This window comes from Mauremys mutica, unplaced genomic scaffold (assembly GCF_020497125.1).
Source record: "Mauremys mutica isolate MM-2020 ecotype Southern unplaced genomic scaffold, ASM2049712v1 Super-Scaffold_100312, whole genome shotgun sequence".
NCBI lineage: Eukaryota > Metazoa > Chordata > Testudines > Geoemydidae > Mauremys > Mauremys mutica.
In genome coordinates, this window is record NW_025423310.1 from 42,499 (window position 1) to 53,127 (window position 10,629).

A 10,629-nucleotide genomic window follows, 5' to 3' on the forward strand; every position below is an offset into this window, starting at 1 on the left:
CAGGGGTGTGGGTTGGTGAACTGTACAGTCACAAGTTTGCATATGTCCTGTCTGGAGTGCTGTTTAACGAATCCTGCACTTCAGGGTGCATATACTGCATGGTGATGGGGGTTGAGTGCAGAGGGTAAGGGTGGTAGGTATCAGGGCTGGTTGGTGAGCGTACAGGTGTTGGAGGCAGCTGGTGGTGGTAAGAACCTGAATGCTGGGGAAAGGTGGTTTGAGCTGACATTGGGGCACAAGGCAAAAAGCTTTGGGATGGGGGGGGGGAGTAGCACGGTAGTGCTCTGCTTGCATGGCAACGAGTGACTCGATAGAGTCCGCTTGGCGCGACAGGATGCTTAGAAGCTGCTCTGTGCTTTTCCTTTTGGCCACTGCATTTCTCTTGCGGATCCTGCTTTCCCTCTGGCGGATCTTGCTTTCCTTCTCTCTCCACTCCTTCAATTCCTTTCTCTCTGTAGCAGAGTGATGAAGAACAGTTTTCAGCATGTCCTCTTTGCTCTTTCGGGGATTTTTTCTCAAATTTTGAAGCCTCTGTGATGTTGAACATCTGGGCAGTCCAGTAGTCAAGGTCACTGTAGAAACACAGAAATGACAACATTTAACACGGGCAGCATTGTATTCACTATCTCCAGACATAAATTGTTACACTGAGGGAGTTCTCACTTTAGCATTCTTTTCCCAAACGCATAACACAACAGAAGCCACGAAATGGTGAGTGAGGGGTGCTTATAGAGGGAGAAGTGGGGCTTGAGTGATAGAGGGGAGCTGGTTGCTTCGGGTAATCTGGAGTGCTAGAGGGGTTGAGTGAAGATGCAGCTGCAGGGGTGATCTTATCTCCCTATCTCTTCACTAAAGAGTCTCCCAACATTTTTCACAGGAGTTAATCCTGGAAGATGTCTCCTTGCTGCGAGTCACTAGGGAACAGCGGGAGGCTCTTTTAGAGCAATGTGGATTCCGCCTGGGACCCTACGCGGCTTGCCTGTGTTCAGAAATGGTCCCCCCACCACTGGCAGCACAGTGGCGCGGACGCGTCACCGTCACTGGGACAAGGGACACAGTGGCTCTGCCTATAAACCTGCGCAGGCATATTGCCCACGCTCTGGATGAAACTTTTGCTGAGATAACTGAAGCAGATTACCGCGACGTGATAGACCACATCAACGGGCTATTCCACATCTAGAGGCTGGCATGCATGCAGCCATAACCCCCCTTCCTCTCCAGAAACATTTCCACCCAGAAAATAAAAGCCGCTTACCGTTAACCCGCTCCTCTGCTTGTCCTTCTGCAACTGCTGGCTGCTGCGATTGGGTACTTTCCTCCTGGCTTGAGAAGAGCTCCTGGCTGCATGCCCACTCTGGGGTGTCTTCCCCCATCCCAGTAGCTTCACTCGCGGTTTCCTCCCCCCCCCGCCGCCGCCGCCTCCGCCTCCTCCTCCTGTCCCCCAGCCTGCTCAGAAGTGTCCATCGTTATCCTGGGATTGGCAGTGGGGTCACCCCCAAGTATCTCGTCCATCTCCCTGTAAAAACGGCAGGTCGTGGGGGCAGCTCCGGATCGGCGATTCCCCTCGCGGGCTTTGTAATAGGCACTCCGCAGCTCTTTAACTTTCACCCTGCATTGTAGTGCGTCCCGATCATGGCCCCTATCCAGCATGGCCCTTGATATCTGCTCAAAGATATCGTAATTCCTATGGCCGGAGCGCAGCTGTGCCTGCACAGATTCCTCCCCCCAAACACTGATGAGGTCCATCAGCTCGCCATTGCTCCATGCTGGGGCTCGTTTGCCACGTGGAGGCATGGTCACCTGGAAAGATTAACTGATTGCACTCCACACACACCTGGCTGCAGCAAACAGGAAGGAGATTTTTAAAATTCCCGGGGCATTTAAAGGGCGGGTCACCTGAGGCAAGAGCAGTAGAGTGCAAACTGATGAGCAGAGTGGCTGAACAGGAATTCTGGGATAACTCCTTATTCCCTGGAGGACACTTAAAGCGCTGGTGAGTGTCCACACCTGCTGAGCAGCGCTGGATCACCAGCGCTGCACTCCTTATACCCCTGCCGGGATGGGTTTTCAGCCAGCGCTGCAGCCAGGGAGTTGCAGCGCTGGTTGTGCCCTGCAAGTGTGGACGGGGTGTAATTGCAGCGCTGGAAAGCCTCCACCAGCGCTGCAACTTGTAAGTGTAGCCAAGCCCTCTGGGCTTGGCTACACTTACAAGTTGTAGCGCTGGGAGTTACAGCGCTGGTCATGCAGCTGTGTAGGGCCAGCGCTGGAGTGTGGCCACACTGACAGCTACCAGCGCTGCAGTGTGGCCACACTTGCAGCACTTTCCAGCGCTGTATTGAGAGGTGCATTGTGGGCAGCTATCCCACAGAGCACCTCGTCCCGTTTTGGCGCCGTTTTGGCGCTGAGTATAGATCCCATCTACTGTTTACCCACCTCCACCAGGCCCAGAACCCTGCCAAAGAGGGAAAGAGGATTGGTTTGGAATGATTTGTTTTTGACAAATCCATGCTCACTTGTCCTAAGAACCAAAGTATCCTGTAGGTACTGCTGACAAACTGATTGTTTAAGAATGTTTTCCAGTATCTTTCCAGCTGTGGAAGTGAGGCTAGCTAGTCTGTAAGTCCCAGGTGTCTCTTTGTTCCCCTTTTAAAGATAGGTCCTGTCCTGTTCATGGATGGGAAGATGTACTTTTTCAGGGATCTCAGATGAGAACTGGGGCCACAACACCTGGTTTGTTAAGGCCACAAAAACAGAGGCAGGAACCTCTTCTCTCCTGCTGGCAAAGAACCCCAGGTACCTAAGAGACAGGGACTCACATCCCTGAATGGGCTTTAAAAAAGGCAGTGGTTAAAAAGTTTGGCCCCGACCATTTCTTGTTTCCGCAGACTAGACATTTTAGCAAACTTTAGAATTCCTTGGTGCTAAACACCGTGAAACTCCCCTTTCTCCTTCACAGAGGGCTTTAACGCCCCTTATCTCACTCAGGCTCACGACTGCCCAGAGTTTGAGAATTGTCCCTGTTCGCACTGGACAGATGGGGAGGAGCCTGAGGTACAAAGAAAGCAAGTGACCTACCCAAGGGCCTACACAGCAAGGCGGTGGCAGAACCAGAAAGAGAAGCCACCAGTCCTGACTCCTGTTCTAACAAACAGCAAAACCCTTCAGAGGCAGAGATAGAGCCCAGGAATCAGGAGGAAATATCATTGAAATCGTTTCTGTCAGAAAATCCCCTTCAGACTAAACCAGTTTGTTTCTCGAAATCAAAACAAGTGGGATGAAAGTTCTTTGCAAAAATATTTTGTTGCAAAATAAAAGCATCTTCTGTTTGTCACAGTGGGATAATTGTCTCTTCGCACACAAAGAAGAGACACTTAGCTCACAAATATTAGACAAGATGCTTCAGTCTTAGCTAAGTAGTTGCTGCTCTTAACAATTTCAAAATAAAAAAAATACAAATGAAATAAACTATTTCAACTATTCCATTATGTGTTAATCTTCTCTGAGTAAATGTGATAGGACACCTCATATTATGCACTACTCCTAGTGACACTCGAGGAGGCTCTTACCTTCTAAACAGGGATGGCTGTTTTCTAGTAAAATCAGGCAAAGGGAAGGAGAAAACATGAAAGAGGTTCCTCCTGGCGCTCATGTGCCTGAACCCGAATACTCTCTCAATCCTCAAAGAGAGACCTGGAGAAGGAGACTTGCTGAAGCAAAGCCACAGGGGTCTCTGAGGTTTCCCTGACCCCTCGCCCCTGTCCTGCCTGGCTGATGTCAGCATCTCTCTGTGAGGTCACCACCTCCCCACTACCTTTGACCAATAGTCTGAGGGCCTGCAAAAGGCCTTTGTGATGTCACTGCCACATCCCTCCCTGGCTGTGCTAATGTCCTGCCCCTGGCCAGGCACTTTGGAGGTTTGAGCTACTCCCTGTGGATCACCCCACTCAAGGAGCGTTTGTTCTAGGAAGCAAGCCGGCTAGACAGGAAAACATCAGACGCTGCTCCCAATGCTACACTCAGTTTTTCAGAAATTAGTTGACTTTATGGCCAGAAGAGACCATTAGAGCATCTAATCTGACCCCCTGCATATCACAGGCCTCCTGTATGACACAATAGCTACTTTTGCAGCAAACACATTCCAGAAAGGCATCTAGTCTTCATTAAATGACATCAGGAGATGGCAAATCCACCACTTTCCTTGGTAGCTTGTTCCTGTGGTGAATCATCCTCGCTGCTGAATATTTGTGTCTTATTCCTAATATGAATTTGTCTCTTTTCACCTTCCAGCCATTGGGTCTTGTTATGCCTTTCTCTCCTCGATTAAAAAGCCCTTTAATACCCAATCTTTTCTCTCCATTAAGGCCCTTCAACACTTCAATGAAGTCACCTTTCAATTTTCTTTTGATAAGCTAAAGAGGTTGAGCTCGTTCAATAGCTCACTAGAAGGCATTTTTCTCCAACCCTCAGAACAATTCGTGGCTCTTTGGTCATCAGACTCCTGAACTGCAACTGGATGTGGTTCTTGTTCTTCTGAACAGCATAGCTCCTGGAGAAGAGGGATCTGCATATGTACATTCATATGATACCTTTGTTTAACTGATGAAAACATAAACTAGACACTTAGAGGTCTAGTTTACATACTTAGGTAGTATGCAAAGTCATGGAAAAAAATGTTAAAGGAGAGAGTGGTTACGGACCTTGAGGCCGATGGCAACTGGGACAAATTACACCATGGTTTTACGAAAGGTAGATCGTGCCAAACCAACCTGATCTCCTTCTTTGAGAAAGTAACAGATTTTTTAGACAAGGGAAATGCGGTGGATCTAATATATCTTGATTTCAGTAAGGCGTTTGATACGGTACCGCATGGGGAATTACTGGTTAAATTGGAAAAGATGGGGATAGAAATGAAAATCCTGAGGTGGATAAGGAGCTGGTTAAAGGGGAGACTGCAGAGGGTCGTATTGAAGGGTGAACTGTCGGGTTGGAGGGGGGTTACCAGTGGAGTTCCTCAAGGTTCGGTTTTGGGTCTGATTTTATTCAATCTATTTATCGCTGACCTCAGAACCAAAAGTAGGAGTGGGCTGATAAAGTTTGCGGATGACACGAAGTTGGGAGGTATTGCCAATTCGGAAAAGGATCGGGATATCCTCCAGGGAGATTTGGATGACCTTGTAAACTGGAGTATTAGTAACAGGATGAAATTCAATAGTGAGAAGTGTAAGGTTATGCATTTAGGGATGACTAACAAGTACTTTAGTTATTAGCTGGGGACGCACCAGTTGGAAGTAACGGAGGAGGAGAAGGACCTAGGAGTCCTGGTTGATCGTAGGATGACTATGAGTAGGCAATGTGATGTGGCCGTTAAAAAAGCTAATGCAGTCTTGGGATGCATTAGGCGAGGTATTTCTAGTAGAGATAAGGAGGTGCTAGTCCCGTTATATAAGGCGTTGGTGAGACCTCATTTGGAGTATTGTGTGCAGTTTTGGTCTCCCATGTTTAAGAAGGATGAATTCAAACTGGAACGGGTACAAAGAAGGGCCACTAGAATGATCCGAGGAATGGAAAGCCTGTCGTATGAAAGGAGACTTGAGGAGCTCGGTTTGTTTTCCTTAACCAAAAGAAGGATAAGAGGAGATATGATTGCACTCTTTAAATATATCAGAGGGATAAATACCAGGGAAGGAGAGGAATTATTTCAGCTCAGTGCTAATGTGGACACGAGGACAAACGGATATAAATTGTCAGTCAGGAAATTTAGGCTTGAAATTAGACAAAGGTTTCTAACCATCAGAGGAGTGCAATTCTGGAACAGCCTACCGAAGGAAACAGTGGGGGCAAAGGACCTCCATGACTTTAAGATTAAGCTGGATAAGTTTATGGAGGAGATGGTATGATAGGATACCGGGCTTAGTCAATAGGTCAATTAAGTGCCACACTGGTAATTAGTACAATGGGTCAATGATAGGATATTGTTAGCCTTTTTCCAGAGGGTATGGCTGGAGAGTCTTGCCCGCATGCTCGGGGTTCAGCTGACCGCCATATTTGGGGTCGGGAAGGAATTTTCCTCCAGGGTAGATTGGCAGTGGCCCTGGAGGTTTTTCGCCTTCCTCCGAAGCATGGGGCAGGGGTCACTTGCTTAAGGAGTGGGTGGATCGGCTTATGTGGCCTGCATCTTGCAGGAGGTCAGACTAGATGATCATAATGGTCCCTTCTGATCTTGAATTCTATGATTCTATGATTCTATAGGACTGGAACTGATTTCAGCTGATGAACAGCTTTGCTAGGTTTTTATGCATTTGGACAGCAAAATGTTGAGTGTTTACATTCATATCAAGCACCCCCGTATAGTGGAGCTCCTGAACAGAATGGAGAATGGAAATGAAAATGTTTTCCTTTTTTAAAAAAAAAGAAAGAGGGTTATAAGAGAACACGGGGGTTTGAACTGAAGACTACATAAACTGCAGTCAAGCACTCGGACACTGAGCAATATCCCCATGACAACAGGAGTATGGATTTGCGATGTCCAGCACTTTGAAGGACAGACCCTGCTTCATCGAGGTCCTTTGCCATTCGCAGACCACAGGTGGTTTTAAAAATGGGGTTTGATTAAACTTCTTAAATGTGGTAAACACCACAGCTTGCACACCCACCGATATAGCTTCTCCCACTGACATAGCTGCCAACTCTTGCGAAGTGGATTAACTGCACCCACAGGAAAACTCTCTCCCCTCAGCATTGAGCAGTGGTTCTCAAACTGTGAGTCAGGACCCCAAAGTGGGATGTGACCCTGTTTTAATGGGGTCATCAGGGCTGGCATTAGACTTGTTGGGGCCTGGGGCTGAAGCCAGAAGTCTGAGCCCCACCACCCAGGGCTGAATCCCTCAAGCTCTGGATTTGCCCTCCCCTCACTGGGGCAGGGCTCAGGCTTTGTCTCCCCTGCCTCTGCTCAGTGTGGAAGAGCTTGGTCCCTCTTTCCAGGGCCATGTAGTGAGGTTTTTTTTGGCAGAAGGGGGTTGCAGTGAAAGGAAGTTTGAGAAACCCTGGCATAGAGCCTCTGAATATGTCTAGACTTGGCTCCCTGTGGCAGATCAGACACTGAAAGTACAGCCATGGAGACACCACACACCAGCCTTGCCTAGCAGGCAAGAATCAAAACTCCACAGAAAGATGCCTGCTGTTTTCTAACCCATCTCCCTAAGACCTCAGCCACCACCACTTAACAAAGGGGCTTTTCTACACTATGGTTCTGGTCTCACTGAAGGGTCATTTCCAATTGTTTGCTCAGACCAGCATTAGGGAAAATGGTGCCCTGGGCAAAGCTTGTACTTTGGCACTTCCGCATTGCCCCTGGACGATCCCCACTCCCCCTTTACCGCTAGCTCCTGCACTCCCAACCCTTGCACCTCCTTCACCCCTAACTCCTGCCCCCTCCTGTGCCCCCTTTGCCCTTAACTCCCTGTGCCACCAGCCATTGCCCCTCTCCTGCAGCCCCTTCACATGGCTCCAGTGCTGGGGGCCCCGCACTTGTTCTCCCTTTCCCTGGGCTTTGGCATCACTAGCCCCTGATTAGTGAGTAGGGTTCAGTGGTTCCCAAAATGTGGGGCATGAGTCCTAGGGGGACACAGAGGAACATTCATGGGGGCACCTCAGTGCCTGAGCCAGCCCCCATGGAGGGAGCAGCACTCAGCCCCACTCTGCCCCAGCTCTTCCCCAACCCCACACTCAGCCTGGGGCTCTGGCTCCCAGCTCGGCCTCGACCCCCTTACCCCTGTCTGCACCCCTCTCCCCAGCAAGCAACAGCCCCACTCCCAGCCTCGGTACATGACTGCGGCTTCCGAGGGGCCACAGCCATGGCTAAGAGGGCACAGTGTGAAATGTTTGGGGATCACTGGTTTAGGGTGATGTTCTCAATCACTTCTATGAAGTCCAATAAAAGCTATTCCTCACCCACCTACCCCTCCATCAGGACGGACTAATCCACTTCCCCAAGTTAATCCACTTTCCAAGAGGTGGCAGCTATGTCAGTGGGAGAAGCTATATCGGTGGGTGTGCAAGCTGTGGTGTTTACCACATGTTCTGCTGCCCTTCACTCATGCAGGAAGGATAATAACATTTCATTCCACTCAATGCTAAAGTGATTTGTAACCCACCACCAGCCAAAACTGGTCATTTTGGGGAAGCTGCCCCATCATGCTGCATAGCTAGGCAGAATAGGTGTGTCTGTGGAAACACGGTCTGTTCCTGAAGTCTTTTCCCCAGCTCCTCACTAGATGTGAGGGGGGAGCTCATTCAGCCTCTGCTTCCGCTTAGTGTTTAGAAACTCCTTATTGTCCCTAGCTCTGCTGGCCTTAGATTTCTCCTCCTGTATTTTTTTGACAGCTCAGATGAGGTGGCCAAGTGGTTAAGGCGATGGACTGCTAATCCATTGTGCTCTGCACGCATGGGTTCGAATCCCATTCTCCTCGGATGCATTTAGTCATTACCCCTCCTTTGTAGACAACCATGTCACCCTTTGGTACAATGTTGCTTGTTGCAAACAAAAACCAACTCAGAACTCTATTGCTTTAAATAAAATGTCTAAATCCCAGATTTCTTAAAAAAAGGAAAATTCTTCTTAATTTTTATCTCAAAAGGTAACATCCTCGTCATGTCCTCCAAACACCCTGGGACCAGCCCAAATTATTAAAATACGCTCAACCCGAGCAAGACCAGAGCAGTGAACCAGAGCTAGTATCTAGGCCAAGCTGTTCTGAAGGAGGCAACTCAAACATTTTCTCCCTGCTTTCCTTGGCAAGGTCTGACTGAGAAAACAAAATTCCCCAAACTGAAAAACCAATACTAATCTGTTTGGGGACTTTGGTTTGAAAGTATTATTGTTATTATTCTCTTCTGATTTCTGAATCAGTTCAGTTCAGTCTTTTTCCTCCAGGTGTGTTTCCAGCTAAAACCACATTGAGGGTACTTGACCATTGACCTATCAGCTCTTAACACCCAAACTTTCAGTAACTCTTTATCAGTGCCTGCCAGTGTAATTTAAACCATAGGTCTATCTAGCTCTGAATCTTGTCTTCACCAGGTGCCCCAAAAGCCACTTCTTAAGGTACCACCGGGAGCTGAACCCAGGATCTCTTGTTTACAAAACAAATGCTTTAACCAGCCAAGCCATGTTACCGGCTGTTACTTAAAGCAGCATGTTTGCCCATACCTGACTCTCTGCCAATCCCCACTGGGCCCTGACAAGTGTTGCTCGTGTTTGGATTCTGTAAAGCAGAGGAGCAAGTGAAGTTTTGCTCCCAAGGTGTGTGTGTATGATTCTTTGGACAGGTCTACACTATGAAATTAGGTTGGTGTAATTACATTACTTAGGCTGGCAATGCAGTTCTATCAACCTAATCCTGGCATAGATAGTGGCTCAGCTGTCAGAACTTTCTGGAGCTATGAAAGGGGAGGGGCCCAGCCTCTGTAGCAGGAATGCAGGTCAGGCGAGTTCACGGCAGGCATGGTGGGATACTGGTGGAGGCCAGTTATGGTGATATAATGACCAGCAGCATTTACAATGACAATTTGTCACTTTAAGTTTGCTCCACAAAGCTCTAGGCCTCTCGTCGAGGTGGTTTTATTTTTTCACAAAACAGGGCAGTTTTGTCGCCAGACGTGGTATTGCAGTGTGCACCAGTCACAAGCTGCCGACCGAGGGAGTGTTGTGTGTTTTTCACACACCTGAGCTATATAATGATGCTGAAATAACTTTGTAGTGCAGACCTGGCCAAAGATTCACACACACACACACACATACACACAGCTTGCAAGGAAAACCTCACCTGCTCCTCTGCTTTGCAGAATCCAAACACAAGCAAAGCTTTTCAGGCCCCAGTGGGGATGGCAGGGAGTCAGGTGTGGGCAGACACTGAGTTTTCGCCACGAGCAGGCACCATGGCTTAGCTGGCTAAAGCACCTGCCTTGTAAACAGGAGATCCTGGGTCCAACTCCCAGTGGTGCCTTGTTGAGTACCTCTTGGGGCACCTGGTATTGGTTACTGTCAGAGAACTAAATGGGCCTTTGGTCCAGCCCAGTATGGCTGTTTAAATTATACTGATAACAGAATTACTGAAAGTCTGAGAGTTAAGAGCTGATAGGTCAGTGGTCCAGCCCAACACAGATAAACCCCCCTCCCTCTGGGACAGGGGCAGGTCTGGGCTCTCACACCAAATGGCTCATTGTGGCTGCCAGAATCTGTGAGCGGCTCATTTAGTTTACACCGAGGGTTGAGTCCTGCTTCGTGCACAGTGTGTGAGAATGAAAATCTTAAACCGCCCTTTGAAATAACAAATGCAGCAGGACGTGTTATTGTCCCTGCCCCAAAGCAGACAGACCAATGGAGAAATGCCGTTGAGTCCAGGCTAATACTCCACTGCCATTTTACCTTGTTTGCTTGCTAAACTCCCTCCCAAACTTGAGGGCTGAGCTTGAGCTGAGATGTCTACACTGCAAATTTACCACCCCACGGCCCTAGCCTGGGAGCCTGCACTGGCACGGGACAGCCGTGGGTGTTTCATTGCAGTGTGGACACAGCCTAGCATTATGTCTACACTGCCATTAACACACCCAAGTCACTATTCTCAAACC

At 48.6% G+C, this 10,629-nt stretch overlaps 1 non-coding gene across 1 annotated transcript; it reads left to right on the forward strand.

The window, feature by feature from the left end:
• The first annotated feature begins 8,386 nt into the window (after positions 1-8,386).
• On the forward strand, positions 8,387-8,468 carry TRNAS-GCU. Its single transcript has one exon. It is a non-coding gene; the product is annotated as a tRNA-Ser (tRNA).
• Positions 8,469-10,629: the final 2,161 nt, after the last annotated feature.